We start from the raw sequence: 23,235 nt of genomic DNA on the forward strand, positions 1-23,235 counted from the left end.
GATATGTGGCACCGCATTAGCAAGCCGCCGTACCAAGCCAAAATAGCTATTCGGAATCGGCTCAGTCGGCCACAACTGAAGTATGACGTTCTTCATGGCAGCACCGGACATCCTGTGAAGCTCGGCCCATTGGGACATCTGTTCATTCAGCAGCAGAGGGCGTTTTGATACGCCGAACTGTGACCAAAAAAGCTTCTCCGTTGCATATCCCTCTTGCGCTTGGTAAAACTGCGCCGCATCGGATGAACTCTTCGGTAGGTCCAAAAACACGTCTGGAGAACTCCACACTTGGTTAAGCTGAGCATAATTCGGATCGCCGAACTTAGTTTGTAATAAAAAGGGCTTACCAGCCGCAATCTCCACAGCTTGCCGGATCTCCTCATGGGCCGCTCTAGATTCGGACCGCGCTTCTTTCGCCTCTCGCAAGGCCTTGTCAAGCTCAGCCGCTTTGGCTTTATTCTCCTTCTCTAGGAATTCACAGCGGCTAGTAGCATTTTTCAGTTCGAGCGCCATCGAGGATATTTTCTCCTCGTCTTGGTGCCGAGCAGCTTGTTCGGCCTTTAACTCGGCCGATGCCTTTTCAGCAGCTGCATTACTAAACCGGGCCTGCTCTTTGGCCCGGGCCAGCTCTGCCCGAAGAATCTCAATGGCGGCGGCGCCATCTGTAACCATGCATATTCCAGTATGCAACTTTCAGCGTCAAGGCGCCTGTTGATAAGCGCGATATCAATATCTGCCTCATCAATCTTGTGTTGCAAATCCGCAATCTCTACAGTCCGGACAATTTCCGGGGAGGTCACAGCCTGTGTTCCAATTAATCATATTACTTCCTGGCCATATCTTTTGATCCTCTAATCGCCTCCCTCGAGAAGCCAATCAGTCTCAGGGGCTACAATCTATATACAGGTGTATTCTCGAATAAAACACAATCGAACATATTACGGTACAAACCTTGAAGCCTCTTAGCAGGCCCATGAAGGCCTCATTCAATCCACTTTTCGCGGACAGGACCTTTTCAACCACCTTGCCCATCAAGGTACGATGTTCCTCTGAGACGGACGCCTATCGCAGCATGTTCGTCAATATATCCGGCGCCTCTAGGTCTCCGAAGGCTGCTGTAGGACTGCGCCTCCCTCTGAAGGGATCCGTTCATTCGTATCCAGCTGTAGACTGGACTGTTCGAGGCCTTCATTGTTGGTCCCCAGACCCTGGGCCACCGAAGTGTCACCTTCGGGTAATGTCTTCATCATCCCTCGCACCACCTGTTGGTCGGGGGAGACCCTCCGCGACGACACCTCGAAGTCGTCCGCCCTATTGGGCGGAGAAGCTGGTGGAGGCATCTCGCTTTCCATCATCTCTGGGAGAAGGTCCCCCGAAGAAGAGGATTGTTGTAGAAGACTGCGTGCCGAGCTGCAAAAAAACATATATTCCAGGCATTACAAGAAAAGAACGGGATATGTTTAAAACATCCTTGTTCACTTATGATTTGGCATGAGGCTTATCCTCGTCATGAGACTGTGCTTCGACGTCCTCCAAGCCCGAGCCACCCAACAGAGGCATCTTGCCTCGCTTAGGAGCCTGTTTCTCCAAATCTTCGGAGGCGACCCTTTTCTTCCCATGAGGGGAGGAGACAGTGGCCCCCCTTCACTTTTGTCTTCGGATGAGGGAATTTTGATTCCTCCGGACACAATGTCTGATGTACCCTTGGAATAGGGGCCATCTTTGGTTCTCCCACTCTCCATCTCGCCCTCCTTCATAGGCATCTGGTATGGTGCCAGGGCCAACATCCTTGTTAGAACAGGATTTGCGGGGCCTTCAGGAAGAGGGGCCGAACACATAATTAGTTCTGCCTTCTTTATCCAACCCTGGAAGAAGATAGCTTGCTCAGTACCATATTACGGTATGCATAACTACAAAGTGTTCGGGAGACGAGTGCTTACCGGGGTATCCAGACGGTTGCAGTTAAGGCCAGCGTCCTCAGTAGTGTCCGGCCAATGTTTTCGCTTCCCAAAAAACAACTTCCACATCCCTTCGTGCGTAGTGCCGAAGAAGTGTTGGAGGGTTCGTGGTCCTTCTAGATTGAGCTCCCACATGTGGCGAGACCTGCGCTGGCATGGCAGGATTCGGAGAACTAGCATCACTTGAATCACGTTGACGAGATCGATGTCTCTCTCAAGGAGTGTTCGGATGCGGCTCTGTAGAGTTTGCACTTCATCAACTGATCCCCAGTCTAGTCCCTTGTTAATCCATGATGCAAGTTGTGGTGGAGGGCCGGAATGGAACGCAGGTATAGCTGCCCACTTGGTACTACGGAGTTCCGTGACATAAAACCACTCTCGCTGCCATTGGTTGGAGGTTTCGGTGAAAGAGCCTTTTGGCCAGGGAGTGTTGGTAAGTTTGCTCACTACAGCACCACCGCACTCTGCCTGTTCCCCATCAATTACCTTCGGCTTCACACTAAAGGTCTTGAGCCATAAGCCGAAGTGTGGGGGGATTCGGAGGAAGGCCTCGCATGTGATGATAAATGCTGAGATGTGGAGAAAGGAGTCCGGAGCTAGATCATGAAAATCTACTCCATAATAAAACATTAGCCCCCGGACGAAGGGGTGAAGAGCGAACCCTAGCCCTCAGAGGAAGTGGGAGATGAATATGACCCTCTCGCCAGATCTGGGGGTCGGAATAACCTGTCCTTGAGCAGGAAGCCTGTGGTGTATCTCCGCGGTCAAGTATCTGGCCGCCCGAAGCTTTGCAATATCCTCCTCTGTAACGGAGGAAGCTATCCATCGGCCTTGAGGGCTGGGTCCGGACATGATGGGGAGGCTTGAAGCAATGAAGTCGAACCTTGGGTGCTAGAACTCGAGGTTGGGAAGGCCGAGGAGAAGTATGGCATAAAAAAGACGGCCCTTGGTTCCTTTATAAAGGCAGCGGGTATTAAACGCCTCCTCCTAAGCCTAAGAACCTGCCTATTCCTAAGGAATCTTTCCCGTGGGACGGTTGGGTTACCCACGCTCGTATTGATGAAAATCCCGCAATAAGGGGACACGATCTCTGCTTCGACAAGACGTGCCAATAAAAATCACGCCCCAAAACATGGAACGGCGGGACGGGAAACGGTTCGAAATAATGACCGGGAAAGCATGATGTCACATTACTAAAGTTGTCAGCAGATTGGATTCGTGAAATACTATACTCTCTATGGCTGTGTGTTGCAGATCCGGACACGTTTGTTTCGTCCGAAGACTATCTTGGAGTTTGGAAGGAGGACCCGCCTTGCAATGCCGAAGACAGATCTACGCACTGGATACCTTGTCATTGAAGCCAGGTTCAGGGCTACTGGGGGAGTCCTGGACTAAGGGGTCCTCGGGCGTCCGGCCTGTTCGCCATGGGCCGGACTGATGGGCTGTGAAGATACGAAGACCGAAGACTATACCCGTGTCCGGATGGGATTCTCCTTGGCGTGGAGGGCAAGCTTGGCGACCGAACATGTAGATTCCTTTCTTTGTAACCAACCTTGTGTAACCCTAGATCCCCTCGGTGTCTATATAAACCAGAGGACTTAGTCCGGAGGGGGGAGATACTCATTATCATAGTCATACAAGCTAGACTTCTAGGGTTTAGCCATTACAATCTTGTGGTAGATCAACTCTTGTAATACTCATATCCATCAAGATCAATCAAGCAGGAAGTAGGGTATTACCTCCATAGAGAGGGCCCGAACCTGGGTAAACATCGTGTCCCCTGCCTCCTGTTACCATCGACCTTAGACGCACAGTTCGGGACCCCCTATCCGAGATCCGCCGATTTTGACACTAACGGTCGTCTCAACGGATTTTTAGACGGTACCCTATTTAACGTGAATGCGGTTGTCTCTAATGCATAACCCCAAAATAATAGTGGTAAATCGGTAAGAGACATCATAGATCGCACCATATCTAATAAAGTACGGTTACGACATTTGGACACACCATTATGGTGTGGTGTTCCAGGTGGCGTGAGTTGTGAAACTATTCCACATTGTTTCAAATGAAGACCAAACTCATGACTCAAATATTCACCTCCACGATCATATCGTAGAAACTTTATTTTCTTGTTACGATGATTTTCCACTTCACTCTGAAATTCTTTGCACTTTTCAAATGTTTCACACTTATGTTTCATTAAGTAGATATACCCATATCTGCTCAAATCATCTGTGAAGGTCAGAAAATAATGATACCCGCCGCGAGCCTCAACACTCATCGGACCGCATACATCAGTATGTATTATTTCCAATAAGTTAGTTGCTCGCTCCATTGTTCCGGAGAATGGAGTCTTAGTCATCTTGCCCATGAGGCATGGTTCGCAAGCATCAAGTGATTTATAATCAAGTGATTCCAAAAATCCATCAGCATGGAGTTTCTTCATGCGCTTTACACCAATATGACCTAAACGGCAGTGCCACAAATAAGTTGCACTATCATTATTAACCTTGCATCTTTTGGCTTCAATATTATGAATATCTGTATCACTACAATCGAGATTCACTAAACCATTCACCTTGGGTGTATGACCACAGAAGGTTTTATTCATGTAAATAGAATAACAATCATTCTTTGACTTAAATGAATAACCATATTGCAATAAACATAATCCAATAATATCATGCTCAACGCAAACACCAAATAACATTTATTTTAGGTTCAACACTAATCCCGAAGGTAAAGGGAGTGTGCGATGGTGATCTTATCAATCTTGGAATCACTTCCAACACACATCGTCACATTGCCCTCAACTAGTCTCTGTTCATTTTATAACTCCCGTTTCAAGTTACTAATCATAGCAACTGAACCAATATCAAATACCTAGGGGCTACTATGAATACTAGTAAAGTACACACCAATAACATGTATATCATATATACTTTTGTTCACTTTGCCGTCCTTCTTATCCGCCAAGTGAAAGCACAAGTGCTCCCTACGTGATTTTGATAATTAATGACAACATATCTCTCGTTGGACTAAAACCTTTACCTAGTATGTTTCAGACAAGTTCAACAAATTAAGTGGCATGGACTAAAGGATGTCGAACCCCTTCAAGATGCTAAGGACAAAGGATTAGCTCAAGCTTCAAGATCAAGACTCTACATTTTATATTTTAGTGATCCAAGATCACATTGAGTCTGTAGGAAAAGCTAATACTATCAAGGAGGGATGAGGTGTTGCTTGATGAGGTTCTTGCTTCATAGTGCTTAGTGATATGCTCCAAAACCCTCAACTACCTTCCCACATCCACATATGACCTAAACCAAAAGTCAAACTCGGCCCCACCGACTCTTTCTATCCGGCGCCACCGAGTTCAGATGTCATAGCCACTGCCACAAACCCTAGGCAAATCGGTTTCACCGATAGGGATCTCGTTCTCACCGAGATGGGATTGTAATCTCTCTGTGTATGTCCATTACCAAAATCGGTCCCACCGAGATTGAGCAATCGGTACTACCGAGATTACAATGCAAACTTTCTGGTTAGCTTATTACCGAAATCGGTCCCACCGAGTTTGTATAATCATTCTCACCAAGTTTGCCTGACCAACTCTCTGGTTAGCTTATTACCAAAATTGGTCCCACCGAGTTTGTGTAATCGGTCTCACTGAGATCACGTTATGCCCTAACCCTAACCATATCGGTCCTACCGAGTTGCATCTCAGTCCCAGCGAAAATCCTAACGGTCACTGGGTTTGCTAAATCAGTCTGACCGAGTTTCTCAATTCGGTCTCACCGAGATTGGTAAATTGTGTGTAACGGTTAGTTTTTGTGTGGAGGCTATATATACCCATCCACCCACTCTTCATTCGTGGAGAGAGCCATCAGAACATACCTACACTTCCAATACACATTTTCTGAGAGAGAACCACCTACTCATGTGTTGAGGCCAAGATATTCCATTCCCACCATATGAATCTTGATCTCTAGCCTTCCCCAAGTTGCTTTCCACTCAAATCTTCTTTCCACCAAATCCAAATCCTGTGAGAGAGAGAGTTGAGTGTTGGGGAGACTATCATTTGAAGCACAAGAGCAAGGAGTTCATCATCACTTCTTGGAGAGTGGTGTCTCCTAGATTGGCTAGGTGTCACTTGGGAGCCTCCGACAAGATTGTGGAGTTGAACCAAGGAGTTTGTAAGGGCAAGGAGATCGCCTACTTCGTGAAGATCTACCGCTAGTGAGGCAAGTCCTTCGTGGGCGATGGCCATGATGGGATAGACAAGGTTGCTTCTTCATGGACCCTTCGTGGGTGGAGCCCTCCGTGGAATCACGCAACCGTTACCCTTCGTGGGTTGAAGTCTCCATCAACGTGGATGTACGATAGCACCACCTACCGGAACCACGACAAAAACATCTGTGTCCCCAATTGCATTTGAATTCTCCAAACCCTTCCCCTTACATTCTTGCAAGTTGCATGCTTTACTTTTCGCTGCTCATATACTCTTTGCATGCTTGCTTGATATGTATTGTGTTTGTTAAACTTGTGCCAAAACTCCACTTCAACTTAAAGAAATTAAAAACTGCAACTTTTGGTACTTATTGTCTAATCACCCCCCCCCCCTCTAGACACCTCTTCTCGATCCTTTCAATTGGTATCTGAGCATTGGTCTCCATTGCCTTGGTTTAAACACCTTTGGAGGAAGATGGATGTGTCTACTTTGGGGAGTCTTAGACATAGAGTGCCTATTCTTGATGGAGAATATTTTCATGAGTGGAAAAATGAAATGCTTGAGATTTTCAATGAATATCACTTGAACAAGTACATTGCTAGCCCTTGTGCACCTCATATTGATCCCTTGCATCCCACACCCGAAGAGGATCTTGACATGATTCGCAATCTTAGAACCATCAATCTTATCATAAGAGGATTGCCCAAAAATTTGATTGCAAGTTTGCCTACTCTTGATTGTGCCTATACTATATGGAAATTTCTTGAGGAACGATTTCGAGATTATTCCTTGAAAAATTTAGATGAAATTCTCCATAAGTCTATTGCTTTGAGTCAGATGAATTCTAGTGATCCTAGCTTTGGTGATTGTCTATTTGAGCTTACCAATCTCATGTGTGCCATAGGAAATGTTGAGATCATTAGCGATATCATATCCGAAGCTATTAGAATTCATAAAGGTGACCATTGTGATGATCATTTGTCTAATGAATTACCATCTCTAGGAATTGATCAATCACAAAATGATGTTGAACATGGATACTATGATGAGGATAATGATAGTGACTATGATCTCGATGATTGATACGTCTCCAACGTATCTATAATTTTTAATTGCTCCATGCTATATTATCTACTGTTTTGGACTATATTGGGCTTTATTTTCCACTTTTATATTATTTTTGGGACTAACCTATTAACCGGAGGCCCAGCCCAGAATTGCTGTTTTTTGCCTATTTCAGTGTTTCGGATAAACGGAATATCAAACGGAGTCCAAACGGAATAAAATCTTCGGAAACGTGATTTTCTCACCGAACGTGATCCAGGAGACTTGGACCCTACTGCAAGGGATCAAAGAGGTGGTCACGAGGGTGGGGGCGCCCCCCCTAGGGCGCGCCCCCTGCCTCATGGGCCCCTCAGTGCTCCACCGACGTACTCCTTCCTCCTATATATACACACGTACCCCCAAACGATCAGAACAGGAGCCAAAAACCTAATTCCACCGCCGCAACTTTCTGTATCCACAAGATCCCATCTTGGGGCCTGCTCCGGAGCTCCACCGGAAGAGGGCCGTCATCACGGAGGGCTTCTACATCATCCTAGCCCCTCCAATGAAGTGTGAGTAGTTTACCTCAGACCTTCGGGTCCATAGTTAGTAGCTAGATGGCTTCTTCTCTCTCTTTGAATCTCAATACAAAGTTCTCCCCCTCTCTCATGGAGATCTATTCGATGTAATCTTCTTTTTGCGGTGTGTTTGTTGAGACCGATGAATTGTGGGTTTATGATCAAGTCTATCTATGAATAATATTTGAATCTTCTCTGAATTCTTTTATGCATGATTGGTTATCTTTGCAAGTCTCTTCGAATTATCCGTTTGGTTTGGCCAACTAGATTGGTAGTTCTTGCCATGGGAGAAGTGCTTAGCTTTGGGTTCGATCTTGCGGTGTCCTTACCCAGTGATAGAAGGGGCAGCAAGGCACGTATTGTATCGTTGCCATCGAGGATAAGAAGATGGGGTTTATTTCATATTGCATGAATTTATCTCTCTACATCATGTCATCTTGCTTAAGGCGTTACTCTGTTTTTAACTTAATACTCTAGATGCATGCTGGATAGCGGTCGATGAGTGGAGTAATAGTAGTAGATGCAGAATCGTTTCGATCTACTTGTCATGGACGTGATGCCTATATACATGATCATGCCTAGATATTCTCATAATTATGCTCAATTCTATCAATTTCTCAACAGTAATTTGTTCACCCACCATAGAATACTTATGCTCTTGAGAGAAGCCACTAGTGAAACCTATGTCCCCCGGGTCTATTCTCAACATATCAATCTCCATCACTTTTATATTGTTTTTCTATTTGCTTTGCTTTTACTTTTTACTTTGCATCTCTATATCAAAAATACCAAAAATATTCTATCAATCAGATCTCACACTCGTAAGTGACCTGATGGGCTTGACAATCCCTAATCGCGTTGGTTGCGAGTAGCTATCGCTTTGTGCAGGTACGAGGGACTTGAGCGTGGGCTCCTACTAGATTGATACCTCGGTTCTCAAAAACTGAGGGAAATACTTACGCTACTCTGCTGCATCATCCCTTCCTCTTCGGGGAAAACCAACGTAAGCTCAAGACGTAGCAAGAAGGATTACTGGCGCTGTTGCTGGGGAGTCTACGCAAAAAGTCAATATACCAAGTACCCATCACAATCCCTATCTCTCGCATTACATTATTTGCCATTCGCCTCTTGTTTTCCTCTCCCCCCAATTCACCCTTGCCGTTTTATTCGCCCTCTCTCTCTATCCTCCCTCTTTGTTTGCCTCTTTTGTCCGCTTGTTTTTGTTTGCTCGTGTGTTGGATTGCTTGTTTGTCACGATGGCTCAAGATACTACTAAATTGCGTGACTTCACCAATGCCAATAATAATGATTTCCTTAGCACTCTGATTGCTCCTCTTACCGATGCTAAATCTTGTGAAATTAATACTGCTTTGTTGAATCTTGTTATGAAAGATCAATTCGCCGGCCTTCCTAGTGAAGATGCCGCTACTCATCTGAATAGCTTCGTTGATTTATGTGATATGCAAAAGAAAAAAGATGTCAATAATGATGTCGTTAAATTGAAGCTATTTCCTTTTTCGCTTAGAGATCGTGCTAAAGCTTGGTTTTTGTCTTTGCCTAAGAATAGTATTGATTCATGGAACAAGTGCAAAGATGCTTTTATCTCTAAGTATTTTCCTCCCGCTAAGATCATCTCTCTTAGAAATGATATAATGAACTTTAAACAACTTGATCATGAACATGTTGCACAAGTTTGGGAGAGAATGAAATTAATGATACGTAATTGCCCTACTCATGGTTTGAATTTGTGGATGATTATACAAAAATTTTATGCCGGATTGAATTTGCTTCTAGAAATCTTTTAGATTCGGCCGCGGGAGGCACTTTTATGGAAATCACTTTAGGAGATGCTACTAAACTCCTAGATAATATTATGGTTAATTATGCTCAATGGCATACTGAAAGAACTTCTAATAAAAAAGTGCATGCGATAGAAGAAATTAATGTGTTGAGTGGAAAGATGGATGAACTTATGAAATTATTTGCTACTAAGAGTGTTTCTTCTGATCCTAATGATATGCCTTTGTCTACTTTGATTGAGAATAATAATGAATCTATGGATGTGAATTTTGTTGGTAGGAATAATTTTGGTAACAACGCTTATAGAGGGAATTTTAATCCTAGGCCATATCCTAGTAATCCTTCTAATAATTATGGGAATTCCTATAACAACTCTTATGGAAATTATAATAAGATGCCCTCTGATTTTGAATATAATATTAAAGAATTTATTTCTTCGCAAAAGAATTTTAATGCTATGACTGAAGAAAAATTGCTTAAGATTGATGATTTGGCTAGAAACATTGATAGAATTGCTCTTGATGTTGATGCTTTGAAACTTAGATCTATTCCACCTAAGCATGATATTAATGAGTCCCTAAAAGCCATGAGAATTTCAATTGATGAGTGTAAGGAAAGAACCGCTAGGATGCGTGCTTCCAAAGATGCCTTTATTAAAGCGTGTTCTTCCAATTCCTATGAAAATCAAGATGAAGATCTAAGAGTTATTGATGTATCTCCAATTAAATCTTTATTTTGAAATATTAATCTTGATGAAACTGAATATGATCTTCCCTTACCTAGAAGGGGTTCTAAAAATTTAGAGTATTTAGATTTTAATGATGAAATTGATGAAAGTGGGATTGAAAGAAATAAAAATCTAGATGTTGCTAAACCCACTATATTGGATTTCAAGGAATTTAATTATGAAAGTTTCTCTTTGATTGATTGTATTTCCTTGTTGCAATCCGTGCTAAATTCTCCACATGCTTATAATCGAAATAAAGCCTTCACTGAACATATTGTTGATGCCTTGATGCAATCTTATGAAGAAAAACTTGAATTGAAAGTTTCTATCCCTAGAAAACTCTATGATGAGTGAGAACCAACTATTAAAATTAAAATTAAAGATCATGAGTTTTATGCTTTGTGTGATTTGGGTGCTAGTGTCTCTACTATTCCCAAGACTTTGTGTGATTTACTAGATTTCCGTAACTTTTATGATTGCTCTCTAAACTTGCATCTTGCGGATTCCACTATTAAGAAACCTATGGGAAGGATTAATGATGTTCTTATTGTTGCAAATAGGAATTATGTGCCTGTAGATTTCATTGTTCTTGATATAGATTGCAATCCTTCTTGCCCTATTATTCTTGGTAGACCTTTCCTTAGAATGGTTGGTGCGATTATTGATATGAAGGAATGGAATATTAGATTTCAATTTCCATTAAAAAAGAGCATGGAACACTTTCCAAGAAAGAAAATAAAATTACCATATGAAACTATCATGAGAGTCACTTATGGATTGCCTGCCAAAGATGGCAATACCTAGATCTATTCTTGCTCGTTATGCCTAGCTAGGGGCGTTAAACGATAGCGCTTGTTGGGAGGCAACCTAAATTTATTTGTATTCCTTGCTTTTTGCTCCTGTTTAGTAATAAATAAATTATTTAGCCTCTGTTTGGTTGTGTTTTTTGTGTTTAATTAGTGTTTTTGCCAAGTAGAACCGTTGGGAAGACTTGGGGAAAGTCTTGTTGAACTTGCTGTAAAAAACAGAAACTTTAGCGCTCACGAGAACTACTGTCATTTTTATTTGAAGAGTGATATTTAGTTAATTCTTTTTGCAGATGATTAATAGATAAATTCCTCACGTCCAGAAATTTATTTTAGAATTTTTGGGGTTCCAGATCTTGCTTTAGCTACAGATTACTACAGACTGTTCTGTTTTTGACAGATTCTGTTTTTCGTGTGTTGTTTGCTTATTTTGATGAATCTATGGCTAGTAAAATAGTTTATAATCCATAGAGAAGTTGTAATACAGTAGGTTTAACACCATTATAAATAAAGAATGCGTTCACTACAGTACCATGAAGTGGTATTTTGTTTTCTTTCGCTAACGGAGCTCACGAGTTTTCTATTTTGAGTTTTGTGTTGTGAAGTTTTCAAGTTTTGGGTGAATTCTTTTGATGGATCATGGAACAAGGAGTGGCAAGAGCCTAAGGTTGGGGATGCCCATGGCACCCCCAAGATAATCCAAGGACACCAAAAAGTCAAAGCTTGGGGATGCCCCCGGAAGGCATCCCCTCTTTCGTCCACTTCCATCGGTAATTTACTTTGAGCTATATTTTTATTCACCAACATGATGTGTGTTTTGCTTGGAGCATCTTGTATTATTTGTGTCTTTGTTTGTTAGTATACCACAATCATCCTTGCTGTACACACCTTTTGAGAGAGCCATACATGAATTAAAATTTGATAGAATACTCTATGTGCTTCACTTATATCTTTTGAGCTAAGTAGTTTTGCTCTATGTGCTTCACTTATATCTATTGAGCTAAGTAGTTTTGCTCTATGTGCTTCACTTATATCCTTTGAGCTAGATAATTTTACTCTATGTGCTTCACTTATATCTTTTGAGCGTTACAATTTTGCTCTATGTGCTTCACTTAGATCTTTTAGAGCACGGTGGTGGATATGTTTTAAAGAAACTATTGATCTCTCATGCTTCACTTAAATTAATTTGAGAGTCTCTTAATAGCATGGTAATTTGCCTAATAATAATATGCTTGGTATTCAAGATTTGTGAAACTCTCTTTTGAGTGTGTTGAATACTAAGAAAACATTGAAGCATGATAATTGTTTTGAGTTATGGAGGTGATAATATTAAAGTCATGCTAGTTGAGTAGTTGTGAATTTAAAGAATACTTGTGTTGAAGTTTGTGATTCCCGTAGCATGCACGTATGGTGAATCGTTATGTGATGAAGTCGGAGCATGATTTATTTATTGATTGTCTTCCTTATGAGTGGCGGTCAGGGACGAGCGATGGTCTTTTCCTACCAATCTATCCCCCTAGGAGCATGCGCATAATACTTTGCTTTGATAACTTTTAGATTTTTGCAATAAGTATATGAGTTCTTTATGACTAATGTTGAGTCCATGGATTATACGCACTCTCACCCTTCCACCTTTGCTAGCCTCTCTAATACCGCGCAACTTTCGCCGGTATCATACACCTACCATATACCTTCCTCAAAATAGCCACCATACCTACCTATTATGGCATTTCCATAGCCATTCCGAGATATATTGACATGCAACTTTCCACCATCTAGTTCATCATGACACACTTCATCATTGTCATATTGCATATCCCAGCACACCGCCGGATGCATTCGCATAGAGTCATATTTTGTTCTAAGTATCGAGTTGTAATTGTTGAGTTATAAGAAAAATAAAAGTGTGATGATCATCATTATTAGAGCATTGTCCCAGTGAGGAAAGAATGATGGAGACTATGATTCCCCCATAAGTCGGGATGAGACTCCTGATGAAAAAAAAAGAGGCCAAAAAAAAGATAAAAGGCCCAAACAAAAAAATGAAGAGAGAAAAAGAGAGAAGGGACAATGTTACTATCCTTTACCACACTTGTGCTTCAAAGTAGCACCATGATCTTCATAGTAGAGAGTCTCTCATGTTATCACTTTCATATACTAGTGGGAATTTTTCATTATAGAACTTGGCTTGTATATTCCAATGATGGGCTTCCTCAAATTGCCCTAGGTCTTCATGAGCAAGCAAGTTGGATGCACGCCCACTTAGTTTCTTTTTGAGATTTCATATACTTATAGCTCTAGTGCATCCGTTGCATGGCAATCCCTACTCACTCACATTGATATCTATTGATGGGCATATCCATAGCCTGTTGATACGCCTAGTTGATGTTAGACTATCTTCTCCTTTTTGTCTTCTCCACAACCACCATTCTATTCCACCTATAGTGCTATATCAATGGCTCACGCTCATGTATTGCGTGAAGATTGAAAAAGTTTTGAAAAAGTTAGAGTATGAAACAATTGCTTGGCTTGTCATCGGGGTTGTGCATGATTTAAATACTTTGTGTGGGGAAGATGGAGCATAGCCAGACTATATGATTTTGTAGGGATAACTCTCTTTGGCCATGTTATTTTGAGAAGACATAATTTCTTTGTTAGTATGCTTGAAGTATTATTATTTTCTATGTCAATATAAACTTTTATCTTGAATCTTTCTAATCTGAATATTCATACCACAATTAAGAAGATTTGCATTGAAATTATGCCAAGTAGCACTCCACATCAAAAATTCTCTTTTTATCATTTACCTACTCGAGGACGAGCAGGAATTAAGCTTGGGGATGCCTGATACGTCTCCAACGTATCTATAATTTTTGATTGCTCCATGCTATATTATCTACTGTTTTGGACTATATTGAGCTTTATTTTCCACTTTTATATTATTTTTGGGACTAACCTATTAACCGGAGGCCCAACCCAGAATTGCTGTTTTTTTGCCTATTTCAGTGTTTTGGATAAACGGAATATCAAACGGAGTCCAAACGGAATAAAATCTTCGGAAACGTGATTTTCTCACCGAACGTGATCCAGGAGACTTGGACCCTACTGCAAGGGATCAAAGAGGTGGTCACGAGGGTGGGAGGCGCCCCCCCCTAGGGCGCGCCCCCTGCCTCGTGGGCCCCTCGGTGCTCCACCAACATACTCGTTCCTCCTATATATACACACATACCCCCAAACGATCAGAACAGGAGCCAAAAACCTAATTCCACCGCCGCAACTTTCTGTATCCACGAGATTCCATCTTGGGGCCTGTTCCGGAGCTCCGCCGGAAGAGGGCCGTCATCACGGAGGGCTTCTACATCATCCTAGCCCCTCCGATGAAGTGTGAGTAGTTTAACTCAGACCTTCGGGTCCATAGTTAGTAGCTAGATGGCTTCTTCTCTCTCTTTGAATCTCAATACAAAGTTCTCCCCCTCTCTCGTGGAGATCTATTCGATGTAATCTTCTTTTTGCGGTGTGTTTGTTGAGATCGATGAATTGTGGGTTTATGATCAAGTCTATCTATGAATAATATTTGAATCTTCTCTGAATTCTTTTATGCATGATTGGTTATCTTTGCAAGTCTCTTCGAATTATCCGTTTGGTTTGGCCAACTAGATTGGTAGTTCTTACCATGGGAGAAGTGCTTAGCTTTGGGTTCGATCTTGCGGTGTCCTTACCCAGTGACAGAAGGGGCAGCAAGGCACGTATTGTATCGTTGCCATCGAGGATAACAAGATGGGGTTTATTTCATATTGCATGAATTTATCTCTCTACATCATGTCATCTTGCTTAAGGCGTTCCTCTATTTTTAACTTAATACTCTAGATGCATGCTGGATAGCGGTCGATGAATGGAGTAATAGTAGTAGATGCAGAATCGTTTCGATCTACTTATCACGGACGTGATGCCTATATACATGATCATGCCTAGATATTCTCATAATTATGCTCAATTCTATCAATTGCTCAACAGTAATTTGTTCACCCACCGTAGAATACTTATGCTCTTGAGAGAAGCCACTAGTGAAACCTATGGCCCCCGGGTCTATTCTCAACATATCAATCTCCATCACTTTTATATTGTTTTGCTATTTAATTTGCTTTTACTTTTTACTTTTCATCTTTATATCAAAAATACCAAAAATATTCTATCTATCAGATCTCACTCTCGTAAGTGACCGTGAAGGGCTTGACAATCCCTAATCACGTTGGTTGCGAGTAGCTATCACTTTGTGCAGGTACGAGGGACTTGAGCGTGGGCTCCTACTGGATTGATACCTTGGTTCTCAAAAACTGAGGGAAATACTTACGCTACTCTGTTGCATCATCCCTTCCTCTTCGGCGAAAACCAACGCAAGCTCAAGACGTAGCAATGATGCGATGAGACACTTTGGTCTTATGGCAAATCTTTGCGGCTACATGGCTGGAGGAAAGGAATGGGTCCTTGATTGTGGATGTACTGATCTTATGACCAGAGATAAAGACATGTTCCGTGAGCTTGCTGGAAACGACGGCCCTCGAAAGTATGTCACTTTTGGTGATAATTCAAAGGGTAAGGTGGTTGGACTTGGTAAGGTGGCCATCTCACATGATAGCTCCATACAAAATGTCATGCTCGTTGAATCTCTTGGCTACAACTTACTTTCAGTATCTAGACTTGTTGATTTCGGTTTCAAGGTCCTATTTACTGAAGTAGACTGCCAAGTGTTTCGTAGTGATAATCATAAAATGGTCTTTACCGATATACGTAGAGGAGATCTTTACATTGTTGATTTCACTAAAAAGGCTCAACCTAGAACTTGCTTAATTGCTAAATCTTCTAAAGGCTGGTTGTGGCATAGAAGGCTAGGCCATGTGGGCATGCGGAACCTTGACAAACTCATTAAAGGAAATCATATCCTTGTCGTTAACAATGTCATATTTGACAAGGATAGACTTTGTAGTGCTTGTCAAGCAGGGAAAAAAGTTGGAGGAAGTCATCGCGCTAAGAACATCATGACCACAAGAAGACCACTCGAGCTACTTCACATGGATCTCTTTGGTCCAAATGCCTACAAGAGTCTCGGTGGTAACTCATTTGGTCTAGTCATAGTTGATGATTTTTCAAGATTTACGTGGGTGTTCTTTCTTGATGACAAATCGCAGGTCCAAAAGATCTTCAAAAACTTTGCTAGGAAGGCCCATAATCAATTTGACGTGAAGATCAAGAAGGTTCGGAGCGACAATGGAACGGAGTTCAAGAACGCAAATGTAGACACCTTTCTTGACGAAGAAGGGATTGCACATGAGTTCTCGGCTACGTACACACCTCAACAAAATGGAGTCGTTGAGAGGAAGAACCAGACTCTTATCGAGATGGCAAGAACGATGCTTGATGAGTACAAGACGTCAAAACACTTTTGGGCGGAAGCGGTTGAGACAGCTTTTCATGCAACAAATCTCTTGTATCTTCACAAGCTACTCGGCAAGACGGCATACGAGCTCCTCACCGGTAACAAACCCCAAGTTGGATACTTTCGAGTATTCGGCTCAAAGTGCTACATTCTTGATAAGCATCGTCGTTCTAAATTTGCTCCTAAGTCTCATGAAGGTTTCTTACTTGGTTATGGCTCAAACTCTCACACATACCGTGTCTACAACAATTTCACCCGAAAGGTTGAATAAATGGTAGATGTGAAGTTTGATGAATCTAACGGCTCGCAAGTAGAGCAATTGCCAATTGATGTAGGAGACAAAGATCCCTCGGAAGCAATCCAAGACTTGTCTATTGGCAAGATTCATCCAACGGAGATGAAGGAGAGTACCTCGTGCGTCCAAGTGGAAGCTTCTACCTCACGACAAGGTGAACCAAGAGTTGATACGGAAGCATCCACGAGTGGGACACACCAAGATGAAGAAAACAAGGAAGTGCACCAAGACGAACGTCAACAACCTCCTTCTCCACCACGACAAGAGAACGACAACGCTAACAATGAAGAGGGCCAATAAGAAGAACAAGATGAAGAAGATGTTCAACCAAGACCCAAGCAAAAGCTTTCACGAGTTCGAGCAAGAATTGCTAAAGATCATCCCGTGAAGAAAATCTACAATGATATCCAAACCGGGAGAATCACTCGCTCTAAAACTCGTTTGGCTAACTTTTGTGAACATTACTCATTCATCTCTAGCATTGAACCTATGAAGGTTGAAGAAGCATTGGAGGATCCGGACTGGATAAACGCTATGCATGAAGAGCTACACAACTTTGAGAGAAATCAAGTTTGGACATTGGTCGAGAAGCCTGACAACAACCACAACATCATCGGTACCAAATGGGTGTTTCGCAACAAGCAAGATGAAGATGGACAAGTGGTTCGCAACAAAGCACGTCTCGTCACCCAAGGCTACACACAAGTCAAAGGTATGGACTATGGTGAGACATATGCTCCCGTTGCTAGACTTGAGTCCATTCACATCTTACTTGCTTATGCTAATCACCATGATATCACTTTGTACCAAATGGACATTAAAAGTACTTTTCTAAATGGTGAAATTGAGGAGGAAGTTTATGTTAAGCAACCTCCCGGCTTTGTCAATCCTAAGAAACCTAATCATGTCTACAAACTTCACAAAGCCCTTTATGGTCTTAAACAAGTTCCTAGAGCATGGTATAAATGCTTGACCAAGTTCCTTATTGAAAAAGGCTTTGAAATTGGAAAAATAGATTCTACTCTTTTTACTAAAAGGGTTAATGGAGAACTATTTGTATGCCAAATTTATGTCGATGATATTATATTTGGATCAACTAACCCTCATTTTAGTGAAAAGTTTGGGAAGCTAATGTCAGAGAAGTTTGAGATGTCTATGATGAGTGAACTCAAATTCTTTCTTGGTTTGCAAATCAAGCAAACTAAGGAAGGCACCTTTGTCTCTCAAACGAAGTACACCAAGGACTTATTCAAGAAGTTCAATATGCAAGAATGCAAAGGTATGACTACACCCATGCCTACTAGTGGACATCTTGATTTGACTAAAGATGGTGAACCGGTTGATCAAAAAGTTTACCGCTCTATGATTGGTTCATTGTTATATCTATGTGCTTCACGTCCCGATATCATGCTAAGTGTGTGCATGTGTGCACGATATCAAGCTGCTCATAAGGAATGTCATCTTAAGGCCGTGAAGAGGATAGTGAGATACTTAATGCATACACCAAATTTTGGCATTTGGTATCCAAAGAGGGCTTCCTTTGATCTTGTTGGCTACTCCGACTCGGACTATGCCGGTGACAAGGTTGATAGAAAGTCCACTTCGGGTACTTGTCAATTCCTTGGTAGATCTCTTGTGTCTTGGTCTTCCAAGAAACAAAACTCGGTATCCTTATCCACCGCCGAAGTGGAATACATTGCCGCTGGTTCATGTTGTGCTCAATTACTTTGGATGACCCAAACTCTTAAAGATTATGGGATATATGTGAAACATATTCAATTACTTTGTGACAATGAAAGTGCTATCAAGATTGCTCACAATCCTGTGCAACACTCTCTAACTAAGCATATTGAAGTTCGTCATCATTTCATTCGAGATCACGTTGCTAAGGGTGACATAAACCTTAAGCATGTTCGCACCAATAAGCAATTAGTGGATATATTCACTAAACCACTTGATGAGAAAGTGTTTTGCAGGTTAAGAGGTGAATTGAACATCATTGATGCTTCAAACTTGGAGTAGGAACTCCATTGGATACATGCAAGACTTGAGCTTACGACTAATCACTTGATATTTCTCCTATGATGATTATCTTATGTCTTGAAAATTTGCATCTTGCATGTTATCTAACCCTTGTAGGTACTTGGATGAATGTAATTCTATGAGATTGCAACTCACTCACATCTTGAGCAATCTCTACATCACCAAGTCTCTACACAATGGTGGTTGATGACAAGGAAGCACCAAACCTTTCAAACATATCCTTTGACAAATTCTATGTTGAGTTTCATGATTGTCATGTTGGATACACAAGTGCTCTTCCTTGCGAAAACTAACCCATGTAGGTAGATGAACTCAAAATCCAAAGGGTGCTCCCAACTCTTGATGGGCTACATCAACCTTGAGCAACCCACACAAGTTCAACTACATGATCTACATCAACACCGCCACCCAAGGTATGTTATTCCATCTTAGAGTAGCTTTACTCCAAGTCATGAGTCAAAGCAACTCGACAAGATGTGAATACATCAAGATACTTAAACGAAAAATGGTAACCCCATTTTGAGCTTAAACGATGAGTACGACCTATGATCAAGTGATCTCACTTGACTCCTAAGTCAATATACTCTAACATAGGTGACTTTGTCACCGCCCAACTCTAGATGAAGTTCTCTTGTGTTCTTTTCTGTGTTCTTGCATTTGTCTCATGCATATGTGTTTCCCCTTCCAAAAAAACTTCATCTAGATCTTTTAGTTTCTTTTCTTTGCTTTTTGTTCTGCATTTTCTGCATCCAATTCATTGCAAATCTCTATGAGATCTTATTTGTCCAGTGAGCTGAGGTGACAAGTGTTTTTCTCTGTGATGAACTCGGTTCCACCGGTTTCATGTCTCCGGTCTAGCCGAAGATTTTCGGAGCAACCGAAGCATACAACTCGGTGACACCGATTTCACTACAGGAAAAACATTTTGCCATTTATTCCTGCTTTATTCTTGATCCAGCTCCACTCAATGAATCTTGTCCTCTGCAAGCATCACATTTACCTTAATGCTTTGTACTGTGATTCAAGGACCGAATCCATTCACAACAAATTCCAGAAGACCCTTCTTGGAAATTGATGTCAAAGGGGGAGAGAGAGATCACATCAAAGCTTAATCATATCTCTAGGGGGAGAGATCTCTAGGGGGAGGGAATACTCCAGGAAAGAGTAATCTTCAAGGATCCCAGATGCTTGATGTTCAAGAGGAGAGATGCCACATGTCTTCTTAGGGGAAAGACATGTTCATATGTGCTTATTTGCATTAGCTCTGTTCATTTGTTTCTTTGAGCTCTGTCTTTTTGTTCCCTGTCTTCTCCCAATATCCCTTGCTAGATTCAAGGGGAGCAAGACATCCAAGGGAAAGAAATTTATTAAATTCATTGCATATGTTTCTCTTTGGGGACATGTCAATATCTATCGTGGTACTCTGTACTCACTCTACATGTCATCCCAGTCTTGGTACTCTTGTGGTTTCTTTTGTTTGCTCTAACTAGTGGGTGCATCTGTGTTATCTAACCTTGTTTACGCAGGCTCATCCCATCCTAGCCAACTCAAGACCACAAGGTAAGTATATGCATCATAGTCATGTGTATGAGAAATTCTTGCTGATGTACATACTGTTTGCAAGAAGGACTCATGGGCATGAAGGTACATTTCCCATATTCATATCTTTTGCCCTGATGCATATAGCCAAGATACATGTAACACATTGCTACTCTGTCATGGTTATGCTCTCACATGCTTCTATCTTCCATATTCACATGATTGCATACATGTAGGGGGAGCCTATGCTTGTTACATGTCTTTCCAAAGCTTTACTTGATATTCTCTATATCTTTATCTAAAGCTTTGATGTATGTTGCCATCAATTATCAAAAAGGGGGAGATTGAAAGCACAAGTGCTCCCTGGGTGATTTTGATAATTACTGACAACATATCTCTTGTTGGACTAATACCTTTACCTAGTATGTTTCAGACAAGTTCAACAAATTAAGTGGCATGGACTAAAGGATGTGGAACCCCTTCAAGATGCTAAGGACAAAGGATTAGCTCAAGCTTCAAGATCAAGACTCTACATTTTATATTTTAGTGATCCAAGATCACATTGAGTCTATAGGAAAAGCCAATACTATCAAGGAGGGATGATGTGTTGCTTGATGATGTTCTTGCTTCATAGTGCTTAGTGATATGCTCCAAAACCCTCAACTACCTTCCCACATCCACATATGACCTAAACCAAAAGTCAAACTCGGCCCCACCGACTCTTTCTATCCGGCGCCACCGAGTTCAGATGTCATAGCCACTGCCACAAACCCTAGGCAAATCGGTTTCACCGATAGGGATCTCGGTCTCACCGAGATGGGATTGTAATCTCTCTGTGTATGTCCATTACCAAAATTGGTCCCATCGAGATTGAGCAATCGGTACTACCGAGATTACAATGCAAACTCTCTGGTTATCTTATTACCAAAATCGGTCCCACCGAGTTTGTGTAATCGGTCTCACCAAGTTTGCCTGACCAACTCTCTGCTTAGCTTATTACCAAAATCGGTCCCACTGAGTTTGTGTAATCGGTCTCACCGAGATCACGTTATGCCCTAACCCTAACCATATCGGTCCTACCGAGTTGCATCTCAGTCCCATCGAAAATCCTAACGGTCACTAGGTTTGCTAAATCGGTCCGACCGAGTTTCTCAATTCGGTCTCACCGAGATTGGTAAATTGTGTGTAATGGTTAGTTTTTGTGTGGAGGCTATATATACCCCTCCACCCACTCTTCATTCGTGGAGAGAGCCATCAGAACATACCTACACTTCCAATACACATTTTCTGAGAGAGAACCACCTACTCATGTGTTGAGGCCCATTCCCACCATATGAATCTTGATCTCTAGCCTTCCCCAAGTTGCTTTTGAAGGAAATATGCCCTAGAGGCAATAATATAGTTATTATTTATTTCCTTATATCATGATAAATGTTTATTATTCATGCTAGAATTGTATTAACCGGAAACATAATACATGTGTGAATACATAGACAAACTTAGTGTCACTAGTATGCCTCTACTTGACTAGCTCATTAATCAAAGATGGTTATGTTTCCTAACCATGAACAAGGTGTTGTTATTTGATTAACGAGGTCACATCATTAGTTGAATGATCTGATTGACATGACCCATTTCATTAGCTTAGCACCCAATCGTTTAGTATGTTGCTATTGCTTTCTTCATGACTTATACATGTTCCTATGACTATGAGATTATGCAACTCCCGTTTACCGGAGGAACACTTTGTGTGCTACCAAACGTCACAACGTTACTGGGTGATTATAAAGGAGCTCTACAGGTGTCTCCAAAGGTAGATGTTGGGTTGGCGTATTTTGAGATTAGGATTTGTCACTCCGATTGTCGGAGAGGTATCTCTGGGCCCTCTCGGTAATGCACATCACATAAGCCTTGCAAGCATTGCAACTAATGAGTTAGTTGCGAGATGATGTATTACGGAACGAGTAAAGAGACTTGCCGGTAACGAGATTGAACTAGGTATTGTATGCCGACGATCGAATCTCGGGCAAGTAACATACCGATGACAAAGGGAACAACGTATGTTGTTATGCGGTCTGACCGATAAAGATCTTCATAGAATATGTAGGAGCCAATATGGGCATCCAGGTCCCGCTATTGGTTATTGACCAGAGACGTGTCTCGGTCATGTCTACATTGTTCTCAAACCGTAGGGTCCGCACGCTTAACGTTACGATGACAGTTATTATGAGCTTATGCATTTTGATGTACCGAAGTTAGTTCGGAGTCCCGGATGTGATCACGGGCATGACGAGGAGTCTCGAAATGGTCGAGACATAAAGATTGATATATTGGAAGCCTATGTTTGGATATCGGAAGTGTTCCGGGTGAAATCGGTATTTTACCGAAGTACCGGGAGGTTACCGGAACCCCCCTGGAGCTGTATGGGCCTTAAGCTTTAGTGGAAAGGAGAAAGGGGCAGCCCAAGGTGGCCGCGCGCCTCCCCCCTCCCCTAGTCCTATTAGGACTAGGAGAGGTGGCCGGCCCCCCTCTCTCTCTTTCCCCCCCTCAAGGAGTCCTATTCCAACTAGGATTGGGGGGGAATCCTACTCCCAGAGGGAGTAGGACTCTCCTGGCGCGCCCCCCTTGGCCGGCCAGCCCCTACCCTTGGATCCTTTATATACGGAGGCAGGGGACACCCCTAGACACACAAGTTGATCATTGAGATCGTTCCTTAGCCGTGTGCGGTGCCCCCTGCCACCATATTCCACCTCGATTATATTGTAGCAGTGCTTAGGCGA

Source organism: Triticum urartu, chromosome 1A (genome assembly GCF_056163025.1).
Source record: "Triticum urartu cultivar PI428250 chromosome 1A, HENAU_Tu73, whole genome shotgun sequence".
Taxonomy (NCBI): Eukaryota; Viridiplantae; Streptophyta; class Magnoliopsida; order Poales; family Poaceae; genus Triticum; species Triticum urartu.